The following is an 11549-nucleotide window of genomic DNA, read 5'->3' as shown; positions in this document are numbered from 1 at the left end:
AATTTTAAAAAACAACATATTAATTTTTTTCTTCACAAATTTGAACAAAAAATGATATAAAATAGTTTTATAGTACGGAATAAAAAAAAAGCAGTTAGTATTATGTGTTTTACACTAATATATTCGTTAAATATCAATAAGAGTAAATATATTCATCTATCTATGTTACATTTAGGACAGAAAAGTGAATTTTCTTTTTTATCGTTCTCACATTTTGTTCACGGGTATTTAAACTAAATTATAGACTTAAAAAGCTTTTTAATGTGTAAACCAACAGTACATTAAAGACTATCATATCTCAATTAATACAAATTAATAACGATTTGAATTTATTCCAGATATCGACATAAAAATAATGATTAGGCCTATTTAGTACCATTTCCACAAAGATTATAAAAAAGTTTCTCCTAATAGAGGGCGGGCTATATATTTAATGTGCGATCGCCTGGGCGAGATTCCTTAACTTTGTTTTTAAAACAATACTATCAAAAACTGGACTGATTCCGTAACCAACTGATACAAATTATGTGTTTCTCTAATAAAATACACAATTATATATTTAATGTGAAATTTGTTAACGTCTATATGTAATTCGTTATTTCTGCTATAAATATACTAGCTTAAGTAGTCCGGCACTACAAACTTTCAATTTGGAACACGGTACAGGGAAGAATAAACATTTCCCCTCGCCAAAGGAGAAAACTGGACTGATTCATTATTCAGCAGGTGTGTGGAGTAAATTACATCATTCTTAGTACGAATTAGGAATAAATATTCATTTATTCTTTTGGAAAATCATTACAAAAATGACTCATTTAAATATTAATTATTATATATATTCAGGAATAGGTAGAATAATAACTATTAACAAAAGTTGATTAATAATGGACCAATCCAAGATATTCTGAATTGACCAATCACCAGTTACTTTGAGTTACTGTAGCAACTTTTCTTAGATTTCCAAAAATGTAATTTTTGCAGTTGTGTGCCCAACATTTCTGTAAGTTTCTCGAGACTGTTTATACGTTTTTCGAATTCATCGTCTGTGGTGGCGGTGGCGGGTTTAAGCTTTCTCTTGCGGTTCATTCGTATCGTGTTTTATGTTTTCTATTACCTTGATCGTTCATTGTTTATTTTTGATTCGTTGCTCGACTGTTTTGAATCGCTTGTAGATGTCTAGGATTTCGCTCAACGATGTAGAGTTTGTAACGTGCACTATTTTTTGGAAAACGGCGCTTGAGCAAATCACCCAATTCGGTCTTGTTTGCCATGTTCGAAGTGGCATCCTCGATGAGATCGTTGGCGGTCTTAAACGAGGCGGCCACGTCAATATCAGGATCCATGCCCCATCGATCCGTCACCGCTTTAAAGTCTTTCATTTGCTTATTGTAGTCAGGTCCGAGTCACATAAAGTCACAAAATTGCTCAAGCAAGAGATCCACCTCTTCCTTGATTTATTGTTTGTCTTTTACTGCTCTCTTCCTTGTCTTTCAACAGCTAGAGCAGAGCATCGAGTTTTTTCCGGTGGTAACATAGAAAACATTTATTTAATATTGTAATAGTTTCATAGTTTAACTTTATAACATTGCAAGTTAGCCTACATTGGTTAAATATTTCTTCAAATAATGGTGATGGTATGATTAAATTGTGATGAGAATTGATGTTTGAAATATGTATGGTGGTAGATTTTACTACTAGCTCATTGATTATTGTTATCTTCAAATAACACGTTACACTGGTTATTTACTAAAAAGTTAAGTCTTTCTTTAATATTTTTGATATATAGTTTTGTTTTTATGTTTATTACTATAATTGTTTGTACTGGACAAACATGTTGACCAATCATTGCTTTGCCTTCCAGTGTCTATAAGTTAATTGCTCAAATTATTATGTGATTTATGTAGTTTCATTTATAATTACAATATACAGTCAGGGGGAAAATGACAAAAGGCTTTTTACTTTCTAGGGGTTTTATCAAATTTGTGCTGCAAATTGTGTTTTACTCGTATTGGAAGGTGGAATACCAACATGCACCCATAAAGACCTTACCTGTCCCTCGTAATACGAATTTCTTATTATTAAAAAACATACACTACGACTGACAGAAGGCCTATTCCGATATTCTTATTTTCTAAATATAATTATTATTATTATTATTATTATATCAATATTTATAAAGCGTCAATTCAAAGACCGAGGTACAAAATCAAAGGCGCTGGGCATGTTAGTGGTCGAAAAAATGAGTTTTGAGCAATTTTTTAAATAAGGCAACAGAAGAGCAGTGTTTAATGTGTGGGGGGAGTGAATTCCAGAGTGTGGGTGCTGCAAAAGAAAACGATCTATGACCAAAGGTTTTAATGGCTATGCGTGGAACAGAGAGTAAACAATCATCAGATGATTTAAGAGTCCGTCCAGGAACATAAAAGGTGATTAATTGATGGATGTAAGCAGGTTGGTTGAAAAGAAGTGCTTTAAAAGTAAGGAGCAAGATTTTAAATTTGATTCGATTGTCAATGGGGAGCCAGTGAAGTTCTCGAAGAACAGGTGAAATGTGAGAGCGACGGTTAGTGAACGTAATGATAAGAGCAGCCGAGTTCTGTAGTCGTTGAAGACGATTAATTTGAAAATTCGGAAGGGCATAGAACAGAGAATTGCAATAATCAAGACGAGAGGAGATAAAACCATGAATGATAGAGGATGTGGAGCGTATCGAAAGAAAACGTCGAATGTGTGCAATATTGCGAAGATAAAAGTTTACTGATTTAGTAATATAACTGATGTGTGCTTGCATGTTTAGAGATTCGTCAAGTTTTATACCAAGATTAGTAACTAATTGAGACGGAAGTATGAGTGATGAGCCAATAGTAATAAAATGGGGTGCTATTTTGGTACGAATATGATTAGTACAGAAAATGATTTATTCAGATTTATTATCATCTAATTTGAGGAGATTGGTTGAAAGCCAGGTATGGATGTCTTTAAGGCAATTCTCAAGGCGTTCAATAACAATAAGTAGATTATGGGGATCAAAAAGAATATACAACTGAATATCATCAGCGTAGAAATGTTGTGACGTTTGATAATTTGGGATAAAGGAGATAATATGTATAAAGAGAAAAGAATCGGGCCAATTAGGATGGATCCTTGAGGGACTCCGCGTTCCATTTATTTAGGCGACGATCTAACACCATTTATTCCAATGAATTGTGTACGGTTTTGAACATATGAAATAAACCAGTTCAAAACAAAGCCAGAAATGCAAAAATAAGAATGAAGACGATCAAGAAGTATTTGGTGGTCAACTGTAACGAAGGCAGCAGATAGGTCAAGCATTACAAGGGCAACTGCTTGCTTACTGTCCATAGCAACTGTTATGTCATATAAGTGGGGTTCACATGGAACTATGTCTCTAGAAGAAGTGGATTTAACAATTTTCTACTAACTGGACTAACTTTGACAAATCCCGTTCTTTGGTACAATTATGTCTAGTTAATTAAATTTCATGAAATCCTGGTATTGGAGATTTTAAATGCTATTTTATGTTAAAAAAATCATCTATTTCTTTTATTTATCCCGTATGTTGTTTACTTTTAACTTCTGATTACAAACAATTGGTCATTTTACTTTCTGTGTTAAATTTTGTATTCTATTTTTCTGTATAGTAAATATTTTAGGCCTACCATCTTCTAATATCTATTAGACCTCTGTCCTCGTCAGACATAGTTCATTTAATTTTTTAGGACATTTTATGGGGTACACAATGAAGAATGACAATATTCTTTCCAATTCAAATGTTAAATATGAAAATGAAATGGGTTAAAAAATTCTTCAATTTCATTGGTGCAAATGAGGCTAAAGGCCACCCGCTGGGTTGTTAATTGGATTACCCTCATAAAATAACTGGCTATCCTTGGATTTACTTCTAAATCCAAGCAGCAATAATTGTCCAGAAAAAAAACATCATCTGGACATAATTGAGCGTTCACATCCAAATTATGGCGAGATCATGTAGATAATCTACTTAAATTAACTAGCCATAGTTCGATGTGAACGCCACTTTAGTATCCTGAGAACTGCTGTTTCAGTACAGTGACCTTATTTATATGCTGATTGGAATGGGTCTAACAAATTAAAATTAATAAGGTATGACATTTACTGTGTGGAGACAAACTTTCTCAATTAATTTGGCATGGAAAGGTAAATTTGAGATAGTTCTAAAATAGTATAGTACACTAGTTTATTTTAAACTAGTGTACTATTATTATTTATAATAAAAATTATCATCATTATATATTTAAATGGCAAAGGGCTTTCTACTTTCTAGGGGTTTTATCAAATTTTCTATATTTTTTGACAACTCGTATAACGTGACCACATTGCTGATTTTTCCATTTTTCCCCTTAACTGTGTAGGTCAATGTATATTTGGCTTATTATTTTTTGTTTTCCTGCTGTGGTTGCATTTAAAGATTATTTATTGGGCAGTTAATTTATATTTAATTTCTAAATAAAATGTATTATTGATTACTTTTGTGATATCCATAGTAAATATTTTTATCATTGTTTTTTTTTATTCATCAAAACAGTTAAAATTGTCATATTAAATATGTTATATCCAACATTGGTGCGTATCTGTGACTTAAATAGTTGTAAATACTCGGGTAAATACTGCACGATTGTACCTCTCACGTAGTAGAATGGAATTTAAAATTTGTTTATGAAAGACGACACTATAATGTAGATGTAATCATTACCATTGAATAGAGCACTTTTATTGTAATTATATTATGTTGCATTCTGGCAAATTATATAATATAAATATTATATTTATGAAGTTGAGTTAAATTAAAGTAGTGAGATTATCAATAAATCTTAAAATACTAGAAAGCCTAAAACAGTATATTTCAGTTTTTAATCTCTACCCAGAGTAAAAAGAACAAGACGCAATGTCCCCGGAACCACCGGTAGGTGGCGTCACGTAGAGAAAAACCAGGTAATGATCTAAAATGCCCGAGATATGTATATGTTGTAACCAACATTTTGACATTGTATCGCATGGAATGCCTTAGAATGGTTTCAAGAGGGTTGGAAATGATGAAAAACATACGAAACAGTAGCCAAAAAGTGAATTTTATGATTTTATTTAATAGTCCTTTACAAAGAACGTCATCTTCGGCAAGTTTTCGGAAGCAACATCTTCTGAAGCATTTGGATGCTCGGAAATGTCACCTAAACAAAGTTAAAAGTTCAAGATGATCATGAAAATGATGGATAGGTAAGTGATTGATAGTGATGACGAGCTGAGGCGAGTAACACGTTTGGCTGAGTGCTTGGAGAAAAAACTAATATATTTCGTCTTTTTTTCTTACCAGACAAGCATAGTAGCTATAATTGTTAAATACTAGTACATGCTTCTAATAAACCCTAAACATGAATACTAGAAAGAACAACAAACAAGAAAAAAAAACAACCGAAGGTACCTGTTCAATGTCAGCCTGACCAGTGTCATGTAAACATTCTACCGAAGGTCAGGCGGTAAACTCAAACCCAAACCGGCCTAACGAAACCAGCGAAGCATAACAGTCCATTCCAGACTGTAGTGACGTAACAACAATGGGTTCAGTGGCAGCTGGCGGGGAGCGATTTTTTTTTTCGTACATAAGTTGGGGACCCCATCATGAAACGTCACAAAATAAACATGAATAATTCATCAGTTAAATTTTCTTGTTCCGTGTGCACCCAAGCGTATAGCAACAAGAAGTGATTACACAAGTGCGGTACGATTCTAGGCCTATCTCCGCTGATTTCATAATAGAATAGCGGAGTTTTGTGTGGATTGTCGAAATAATCAGCCTTTAGTTTATGGTGTTTTTAATATAGTTTATTACTAAAAAATTACGTGTTAAAATTATAGTTGCTATTGATACTATTAGGCCTAATTACTAGTCTCTAAACCCCTGTATATTCTAGAGTAGTGGGTGTGTGTGACTTGTGTCTTTGGGCTATGTCCAATTACTACTTAGTTTAATGTCTTGCCTAGCTGTCGATTAGCCTCGACACATTTTGCATAGTGGACGTGTGTGTGAAGAAGAGTGCGCGAAGGCAATATCATGAATTGACCTAGAATCCTAGGCCTATTATTGTAGAAAGAATCGTATCGCAGTTGTTGTTCCGTGTGCACCCAAGCGTTCTTGGACATAGCCCAAAGAAAGCTTAGACCCACAAGAATAAAGAATGTGTATAATTTGTGTACTGTATTTTTTAAATTCTGCTATCAATTATCAAACAATATGCAATGTACTCAAAGGAACTTTAAAAATGCGCGTATATGAACACATGAGATGGGAAGATTTGACCCACGAGAATAAAAAATGTATTTTTGTGTAATGTTTATTGTTTAATTTTGCTGACTTATTACTCGGATTGTGTCATACCAAAGATAGTGTAACTATCTTTGGTCATACCTAACACACACACACGTCACACACATCCACACAGCTACTACTAGAATAGACATGGGTTTAGAGACTAATAATTAGACCTAATAGTATTAATAGAAACTATAATTTTAACACGTAATTCTTTAGTAATAAATTATATTAAAAACACCATAAACTAAAGGCCGATTATTTCGACAATCCACACAAAACGCCGCTATTCTTCAACAGCGGAGATAGGCCTAGAATCGTACCGCACTTGTGTAATCACTTCTTGTTGCTATACGCTTGGGTGCACACGGAACAAGAAAATTTAACTGATGAATTATTCATGTTTATTTTGTGACGTTTCATGAGGGGGTCCCCAACTTATGTACGAAAAAAAAAATCGCTGGCGGGGAAGATGCTATGAGTTCCAACGCTATGTAAAGGCGACACTTGGAAAATATCCTCAAAAGCCAAGTGGAAATCAGACTGGACTCTGAAAACTTTAGGCGTGATATTATTAAATCAGTTGATTTTCTAGCAGAAGAAATTAAGGAGCTGAAGGCCGACATGCTACGTGTGGATGAATTTAAGGCTGGTTTCCTGTCGACGTAAGAACATCACTTTTGTTGCGACTACGTCGATTTGTCGTAAGAAATGCGGATTTTACAGGAAACCGATTACGATCGAAAATTTACAAAATCGACGCAACGTAAGAAAAATGGTAACGACAAACGATTTTACAGGAAACCGATGACCTAACAATTGTTGCGTTACGACGTTTTCTTCCGATTTTACAGGAAACCGGGATTTTTGATCTTACGCTTGAATGAACGCCCTTGCGTCACGTTTCTTACGTCTCTTACGAAAGTTGACTTGAAGTCAACTTTCGCAAGAGACGTAAGCGCAATCGTAACAAGCAACCAATGAGCGACAAGAGTTATGACGTAATGTGTATGTCCTTAAGGCTGGTTTCCTGTCGACGTAAGAACATCACTTTTGTTGCGACTACGTCGATTTGTCGTAAGAAATGCAGATTTTACAGGAAACCGATTACGATCGAAAATTTATAAAATCGACGCAACGTAAGAAAAATGGTAACGACAAACGATTTTACAGGAAACCGATGACCTAACAATTGTTGCGTTACGACGTTTTCTTCCGATTTTACAGGAAACCGGGATTTTTGATCTTACGCTTGAATGAACGCCCTTGCGTCACGTTTCTTACGTCTCTTACGAAAGTTGACTTGAAGTCAACTTTCGCAAGAGACGTAAGCGCAATCGTAACAAGCAACCAATAAGCGACAAGAGTTATGACGTAATGTGTATGACCTTATAGTGAAATAAAGCCGGACAATAACATTTGTATGTATTTACTACTATAATTTTAGCCCACTTTACAATGTTGTACATACTTTACAAATGCACAGTATAGTTTCAATATAATAATGTTCTAATCAGGGAGTTTACAACTCATATCAAAATATAATACACTTATTTATGGACGTGCAATAAACAATCAGCATTTCAAAGAAACCGATATTCTTCTGTTCTATTTGTCGGTAGAAACGTCGCGAAAGGTGAACATTTGCAACAAGATAAGATATAGAAAGCCCCTTTGTAAGCAATATAATATTATTATGTAACTTTAAAAAAAAAATGTTTGCTTGATTTTGTATAATTTATATTGTTTTGTTAAATTTATTCTTATTATAGGCCTGTAAATAATGGGTATCTTACTGCGGTAGTACTATCTCATGCTCGATTAGAGTATGCCTGGGCCCATAGGCCAAGGCCTAGCCTAGGGCATAAGTAGGTCTAATAATAATAGGAATCCCGAAAAGATTTGCCTTTTTTTAATTTTGAAAACTATTTAAGGCTATAGGCCACCCAAGGCCTAGCCTAGGGCATAAGTAGGTCTAATCAGTCGGAGAGCCGCGTTGGGAAATATGACCGTTATCGCGAAATTTTCGACTTCGCATGACGTCATTAATTTTAGAAGCCCTCTCTCGGCACAGAGGCATCAACGTTTCGCGCGAAAACATTAGCATAAAGTATACGTCATTTTATAGCTGTTTAATAAACATTAATAGGCGAAAAATTAACCATATATGGTAAGATCAGTTCCTTATATGTTTAAGATGTCGCAGGTCACCTAATTTTCGGAATAATTTGTTGGATTTGTTGTCAGTGACAGTTTCTTTCCAAAGTTCGTGTGCAGCCGTCAAAGCTGAAGTTTTCTAACTTGTGTTTGTTTACAAATTTTCCATTAGTGGGATTTGCATCCCATACAGTGAATTACCAAAAAATCGGCGTATATGGATAGAGTAAGTATCAATAGTCTGTTTTACGTTAAAATTGGCTTGAAACCCTATTTAAGCTTCCTACAGCGAACATTTTAAAAAAGGTCCTCATTTCACATAATTGTTACGTCTCGCGGCACTAGTTCCGTCGTGTGTGGTGCATGGTGTGTTGATTGTGGTTGTTGCAGGTGTGGGTGTGTGCACGACCTGGTGGATCGTTGTCGTAATATCGGCCTAGGCTTTAGCCTTAGTAACATGTTGATAATTAAAATACTTTAGTTACAATTTAGTATTATTAAAGTTTCGTTAATCCTACTCTATATTGAAGATGCGTTGGGAAGGTTTTAAAAAGATAATTAAGCCAATCGCAGCCTGACATATAGTTAAATATCCTCATTATTGGCAACTGATTGGTACAATTTATTTACTGTATTAATAATTATACAATAAATATACAGACACAAGGAAGTTTTGTGTTTAGTGCTTTTTTATGGTAGGCCTACAGTACAGTCATATTTTATCTGAATATGTTTTCAGGTTGTGGAATAATTATATAATTATACAGTATTTAAGAAAATGTTTTCGTCATAGTGACAATTATTTAAATAGTTCTTTACATTTCAGCTATTCATTTTCATTTCAGGTTTTTTGTTGGTATCAAGATTTTCTATCTCGTTCTTCAATATGAGGTTGGACGGTGGAAGCTGTAAAGTGGTTTTCTCGATTTCAATATCATTGCTGATAGTTTTTCATTTTATTCGCTATTATAACATATAAATTTATATTCATTTAAGTTGTAGAAGTGTTTCAGATCAGTAAATTTTTATAAAGATATAAATTAAGTTGCAATTGATTGATTGATTTACTTTATTAACCAGAGTCGCACAGATGCATACAATATAAACATAAAACAATCATAAAATCAGTACAACAGTAAGACTCAAGTAAAAATGATATCTCAAAAAGTACATATGGTGGCATATTTTATATTTACAGTATTAGGCCTAGCTAGTTTGTTATGTCTGATGAACAAGGTGCTATTAGAAGTTTTTATATACAGTATAGTATTTACTATTTGTATCAGTAATTGTTTGAAAGGTTGTATTTTTTCACATTCTGTATATGTATACATAAAAAGAAAAAATGTATTGCTTGTGTGAAATGTAAGTTGTATCTAATAAAGTAATAGAATATTTCTGTATACAAGTGTGACATTTACTGCCAGATATTGATATACTTATAAGTACCAACCAATTAACAATACTCAAGTAAATGATGGGCTAATAATTATCTTTTTTAAAAACATGACCATATAAAAATACATGGTTGAGTCTCTCAAACAAAAGATGCCTGATTTTATAAATAACATTCCCCACCATATTTATATATAAATTGAAAATGGGTTATCTTTTGGCACTTTGTTTTTCAATTTATTGTTTTTTAACAGTGTTTGTAATTTTTTCTGGGCCTAGGTTCTTCTTCAGGCTTCTTCTTGCTTGGTATATGAGCTGGGATAGACCTACCAGCCTAGATTATGGAATACCCAGATTATGTCTACTTCTACTCCAGCTACTATAGGCCCTACTATAACACAAACTACTATCAGAATTACCTAGCCTAACTAGGCCTAGAAAATACTATTTTTAGGCCTAGCTAGGCTAGAAGTTAAGTAAGTAATTATAGTAGCTAGTCTAAGTAGGCCTTTCCTAGCTCAGAAACCAAATAGAACAATAATCGGGCAGCAGATTGAAACCTTAGGCCTGTGACGCAGTACGCCTGCATGAACAACCGGATTAAACAGGGACACGATTCGGTCCGGGTCGATTCGTACCAGCTTCGTGAAACGTAAACAAAGTTTCAAAATGGCGGTTTTTCGATCGTAACTGAACAGAAATGTAGTAGGTTTGGTTTGATTAGTGGGAGTTGCATCCCAAGAAAGCTTAAAATTAGATTTTTATTTTAATAGATAGCTTAATAGTTTATCTTGAAAGGATTTTAAATTCGCTTTGAAACCTTATCTAGAAAATATGAAATTTAATGATTTTTTACCATCATTTAAAAAAAAATATAAATAAAAAAGTTTTTACACAAAATAATGATATTTCTCGAAACAAAAAAACTGTGGAATTTAGATCACAGTCTTTATCATTATTTACGCTTGCAGTTCAACTATTGAAATACGTTTATTGATTTCATCTAATATCAAAATTATACAATTTTCAAAGTGTACTAAAATAGCAAAAATTCCAACATTTTCCACGAAGCGCGCCCTCACAATGAATGAAATCAGTGATGCGTTACCAACGCGGCTTTCCGACTGTAATAATAATAGGAATCCCGAAATGATTTGCCTTTTTTTAATTTTGAAAACTATTTAAGGCTATAGGCCAGAATAATTCATTCATATTTTGATTCATACAATAGTACATAGGCCTACTAGCCTAGGCTCCTAGGCTAGTTTGGTTAGATTTTGGTCAAATAAATTCCTATTAGTACAGTATTAATCATGGAGTAAGTATTATTACTAATACTAGGGCCTAGCCTATCTACTAAAAATAATATGTTGGTGTGCTGCACTGACACTACTGCTGAGTAGCTACTACAGGTACAATAACAACATTCAACATTTTGCGCGAAAAATGATAAAACCCGCTCTAAAAAGAAACACCAATCAGAGATGTTGTTTCAAATACGTCATAAATCTGACCGACGTAAGAAAAAAATTTCAACTTTCGTAACAACACTAATATCGACGTAAGCATACGACGTGTGTTTCACAGCCAAAATTTCAACTTTCGGGAGCAGCATAACTACAGATGTTTC

This window comes from Antedon mediterranea, chromosome 8 (assembly GCF_964355755.1).
Source record: "Antedon mediterranea chromosome 8, ecAntMedi1.1, whole genome shotgun sequence".
Lineage (NCBI taxonomy): Eukaryota > Metazoa > Echinodermata > Crinoidea > Comatulida > Antedonidae > Antedon > Antedon mediterranea.
The sequence above is the reverse complement of the archived record's forward strand: the minus strand, read 5'-3'. Positions refer to the sequence as shown.